This window comes from Euprymna scolopes, unplaced genomic scaffold (genome assembly GCF_053919585.1).
Source record: "Euprymna scolopes isolate OS-2025 unplaced genomic scaffold, ASM5391958v1 sca1, whole genome shotgun sequence".
Lineage (NCBI taxonomy): Eukaryota > Metazoa > Mollusca > Cephalopoda > Sepiida > Sepiolidae > Euprymna > Euprymna scolopes.
This window is the reverse complement of record NW_027633102.1, coordinates 1,210,312-1,215,265: the sequence shown is the minus strand read 5'-3', so window position 1 is coordinate 1,215,265 and position 4,954 is coordinate 1,210,312. Positions and strand designations below refer to the sequence as shown.

The 4,954-nt window shown below is 60.1% G+C and overlaps 3 non-coding genes across 3 annotated transcripts in view; all 3 read right to left on the bottom strand.

Annotated features, from left to right (window-relative positions):
• The window catches only part of LOC145273172 (large subunit ribosomal RNA), a 5,722-nt gene extending 4,286 nt beyond the window's left edge, over nucleotides 1-1,436 (bottom strand). Inside the window, exon 1 of the ribosomal RNA XR_013866203.1 lies at nucleotides 1-1,436. This exon is cut by the window's left edge and continues 4,286 nt beyond it. This is a non-coding gene — a ribosomal RNA (large subunit ribosomal RNA).
• Nucleotides 1,437-2,028: 592 nt separating this feature from the next.
• Nucleotides 2,029-2,186, bottom strand: LOC145273575 (5.8S ribosomal RNA). The gene has a single exon (XR_013866400.1). It is a non-coding gene; the product is annotated as a 5.8S ribosomal RNA (ribosomal RNA).
• A 398-nt stretch (nucleotides 2,187-2,584) lies between these two features.
• LOC145273390 (small subunit ribosomal RNA) lies at nucleotides 2,585-4,954 on the bottom strand. The gene has a single exon (XR_013866382.1). It is a non-coding gene; the product is annotated as a small subunit ribosomal RNA (ribosomal RNA).

Here is a 4,954-nt window from a genome sequence, read left to right as displayed (position 1 = left end):
TAGTCAGAGGTGGCCCCTACGACTCGCGAACGGCCAGGACTCCTCGGTCCGTGTTTCAAGACGGGTCGGGTGGGTTGCCGATGCACGTCGCTGACCCGGGGTGGCGGGCGGCTCGAGTAAAAAAGCGTCGCCGAGCGACCTCTCCGGAAACGGAAACGGGCGCGGGCGGGGTTGCCCCCGACAAGAACCCGAAACGTCGGCGAGGTGCGTGACGGCGAGGCCGCGCCAGTCCTATCCCGCCTCTCATCGCGCACGCGCCCGAGACGGTGGGGCGCCTAAGGAGCGACACACAGAGTGCGTCGCCCGCACGCGACTTCCGGCGGGATCAAAACGGACCGGCTCGCCACGTGTAACGGATCGTGTCAGATTTCCTCCGTTCCCGGCAGAAAGGGGCAGTTACGTTCGCGGGCCCGACGGCCGGTGGCCCCCGACTTCACAAGGTGGGAAGACGGGGGTTTTCAGGGTGATGAAACGCCTGCCGCCTACGGAAAAAAACCCGCGTGTTCGACCTGCACGCCGGGAACGGGTCGCGACGACGGACCGGAGGGGAAGTGCGTCCGGTGCCGGCCGCGCGGAGGTCGCGCCGAAGCGCCCGCGCCATGATTACGCCGAGCGATGATGAAGGGGACGGGTGCAGCGGAGTCGCGCGCGGAGGGAGCAGGAGGAAAGAAGAAGCGGCGGCGACGGATGCGGCGGGTTAGGGCCCGGCGGCAGCAGCGATCGAGAGGACGAGTCCCCTCCGTCGCAGCCAACCGACGCAGCCACCTACCGACGCCGCGGTCGTCACCACGTTTCCCTTCCCGCTATCCACGCGGCCCGTCTCCTTCGTCGGCGACGCGGGCACAAAAGCTGGAACCGCGGGGAACGAGTCCCCCGCGGACACGACGAACGACGACCTGTGCCGCGACGGCCTCTCTTTCAAGAACACACATCGAGTTTGGGCTCGAGCCTAGGCAGCACCGGACTGAGTCCCCCCGCGATCGCGGTGAGCGGTCCCACCCGTTTACCCTGGGCGGTTTCACGTTCTCTTGAACTCTCTCTCCAAAGTTCTTTTCAACTTTCCCTCACGGTACTTGTCGACTATCGGACTCGTCCCGGTATTTAGCCTTGGATGGAGCTTACCACCCGATTTGGGCTGCGTTCCCAAGCAACCCGACTCTCGGATCGAAGGCCGTCGCTCGCCGTCCGCACCGAATGGGCCTGGCACCCGCCGCGGGCGGCCCCGATCGAGGGAACTCCGAACTATGCGAGACGAAAACGAACGGCTGCCTTCGACCCATGCGCCACACGTCCCGAAGCCTTTAACTTGCGACGGGATTCGGCGTTGGGCTTCTCCCGGTTCACTCGCCGTTACTAAGGGAATCCCGGTTGGTTTCTTTTCCTCCGCTTAGCGATATGCTTAAGTTCAGCGGGTCGTCTCGTCCGAGCCGAGGGCGGCGGTTTTTAGTAGAGTGTGGTGTTTGGAGGAGAGGAATCTCGATCGGTACCCTCCGTGTGACGACGGCTGGCCGATATAGCGCCCGTCCGACCGAAAATGAAGAAGCCAACAATTAAAAAAAAGCGTGGGTCCTCCCCATCCGACGTTGCGTTGCCTACGACGCGGCCACCTTTTACGGTGCGACGGCCGTGCTCGTCGCGCTGCTCGAGGCGTCGCTGAGAGACACCTTCATGAGGCAGAGAGCGAGACGAGCAGGCGGCGCTTACGTCGGCAGTCGGTTAGGTCGGTACTTTTTTTTTGGTCTCCCTTCGGCTGCTTTCGGACAGACTCCTCCTGCTCCTCCTCCACAGTGTTTCTTCACGCGGTCGAAAAGGGAAAAGACTCCGCGGTCTGCCAGCGGGAGACGAAGGAGGAGGCCGGAGAGGGTTTTAAAAAAAAAAAAGACATTGAAAGGAGTCAATTCTTTTTTTATTTTTCTTCCCCCTCGTCACTCGCTCCTGCGACGTCCCGGTTACCACCGTGCCGAGGACCGGGCGGGCACGGGGACGGCAAGATGTCGTTTCGTTAACGGAGAAAGACATGTAACGTTCCGCCTCTCGACCGGACGTGGCCCCGAGACAAGGGATCTCGGGGCCGCAATGTGCGTTCGAGGTGTCGATGTTCACTGAGTCCTGCAATTCGCATCAGTTATCGCGGCTGGCCGCGCTCTTCATCGACGGACGAGCCGAGTGATCCCCCGTCCAGGGTTCAGCACTTGGTTTTTTTATATTAGTTTTTGTTTATATAGATTTAGTAGTGTGCGAGGAGGTCTGTGCGAGGAGGCGTGACGGCATTGCAATGTCGCGAGTAGTTTGTTTTTTTAGCTAGCGGCGGTGGCACAGCGGCTGCAAAAAAACAAAAAAAACGATAAAGCGGCGACAAGGCAAAGAAGAAGCGGCCATCACTTGCGGTGGGCGAAAAAACAAACAGGTGGTAAGACGCGGAAGCAAGCAAGAAGAGCTGGGGCTTTAAAAACCTCCGCGTCACCACAAATCTATCTCTCGCTCCGCCTTTTATAGGTTTGTTTGCGCGCATTCGAGGCGTTGACGCCGACAGACAGAGGAGGTAGGCCGGAAAACAACAAACCAGTCTCGAACGGGAAAACGGTAATGATCCTTCCGCAGGTTCACCTACGGAAACCTTGTTACGACTTTTACTTCCTCTAAACGATCGGGTTCGGTCGTCTTCTCCAGGCATCGAACGCCGAGGCGTAGATGCACGAGTGTCGTGACGGACACGTCGCGCACTGCCCGGCGGCGTCGTCGGCCAGATCCGAGGACCTCACCGGACCGTTCGATCGGTAGTAGCGACGGGCGGTGTGTACAAAGGGCAGGGACGTGATCGACGCGGGCTGTTGACCCGCGCCTACCGGGAATTCCTCGTTCACGGGGTTGGTTACAGGCCCCGATCCCTATCACGGGAGGTGGTTCAGAGGTTTCCCAACCCTCTCGGGCCGGGGCGAAGTCCCGCTGATACCTCCAGTGTAGCGCGCGTGCGGCCCCGGACATCTAAGGGCATCACAGACCTGTTATCGCTCCGCCTCGTGTGGCTTTCTGCCACCCGTCCCTCTAAGAAGTGCGTGAGAAAACCGACCCGGACCCGAGCGCCACGGAGGACGCCGAGCCCGCCGTAAAAATCACTGACATCGGCGCACTAGTTAGCAGGCCGGAGTCTCGTTCGTTATCGGAATCAACCAGACGGATCGCTCCACCAACTAAGAACGGCCATGCACCACCACCCACCGAATCGAGAAAGAGCTATCGATCTGTCAATCCTACCGGTGTCCGGACCGGGTGAGTTTTCCCGTGTTGAGTCAAATTAAGCCGCAGGCTCCACTCCTGGTGGTGCCCTTCCGTCAATTCCTTTAAGTTTCAGCTTTGCAACCATACTCCCCCCGGAACCGAACTCTGGTTTCCCGCAGGCTACCCGCCGGGTCATGGAAGCGAACGCCGGCGGATCGCCGGTCGGCATCGTTTACGGTCGGAACTACGACGGTATCTGATCGTCTTCGAACCTCCGACTTTCGCTCTTGATCGAGGAAAACGTGCTTGCCACACGCCATCGCTGCAGTTCGTCTTGCGACGATCCAAGAATTTCACCTCTAACGTCGCAATACGAGTGGCCCCGACCGCTCCCTTCGATCATTGCCTCGCCGTAGACGGAGACCGACAGACGTAGACGAGGCCCTCTTCCATCATTCCATGCTTATCGTATGCAAGCTTGAACAGCCCGCTCTGAGCACTCTAATTTTTTCAAAGTGAACGTACCGGCCGCCGCGGACACTCGGTTAAGAGCACCCTTGGAGGAGAAACCGCCGACCGCAACACGCGCGCAGACAAGACACGAAGCAGGGACTCGGAGCGGACCGGGGGGTTCAAAAAAAAAGAGGAACGCGCGGAAAGGGAGAGGGAGAGAAGCGCGGGGGTCAGAGTGCGGGGATGCGAATGAACGCACCCAAACACACACACGTAGCACCCCCCCGTTAGACTACTCCCGGAACCGAACCGACGACCACTTGTTTTTTTTTTCCCGGATCCCGATCACGACCTCCTCGTCCACCTCGCCGGCAGGACCGCGTGGCGGGTATGCTAGCGGTTGACACCGGCGGAAAGGGCCGGGAATGCGAACGGACGACCAAAGTCAACGACGGACGATGGCGCCGCCGCCCCGGGGCCGCTTGCGCGACCACGAACCCGAGTTCGGACTACGAGCTTTTTAACCGCAACAACTTTAATATACGCTACCGGAGCTGGAATTACCGCGGCTGCTGGCACCAGACTTGCCCTCCGGTTGGTCCTCGTTAACGGATTTGAAGTGTACTCATTCCGATCGCGGGGCCTCGACAGAGTCCCGCGTCGTTATTTTTCGTCACTACCTCCCCGTGCCGGGAGTGGGTAATTTGCGCGCCTGCTGCCTTCCTTGGATGTGGTAGCCGTTTCGCATGCTCCCTCTCCGGAATCGAACCCCGATTCCCCGTTACCCGTAGTAACCACGGTAGGCACTTAACCGACCGTCGACAGTTGATAGGGCGGACCCTCGAGAGACCCGTCGCCGGGCGTGAAAGCTCGTGCGATCGACCAGTGAGTTATCCAGAGTCACCAAAGCGGAGCGCGCCGCCCTATGAGCCCCGCCACCGAACGGACCCGCGAGCGGGAACGCCGACGACGGGAGGACGGAATGACGCGCATCGGTCTCAGTCTAATATGTAGCGCCGCGACCCGGAACGGCCGACGCGGGTGCCAGCGCGCGAGGCGTGGCGACGACGGCGCGCCGACCGATCGCGGCCTGTGTCACATGTATTAGCTCTAGAATTGCCACAGTTATCCATCGCCTCCGAGGAGGAATACGGTCCCGAGGATTAGGTCCGGTTCCTGAGCCATTCGCGGTTTCGCCCGTTCTAATGCGTGGCGTGAACTTACACTTGCATGGCTTAAGCTTTGAGACAAGCATATGACTACTGGCAGGATCAACCAGGTA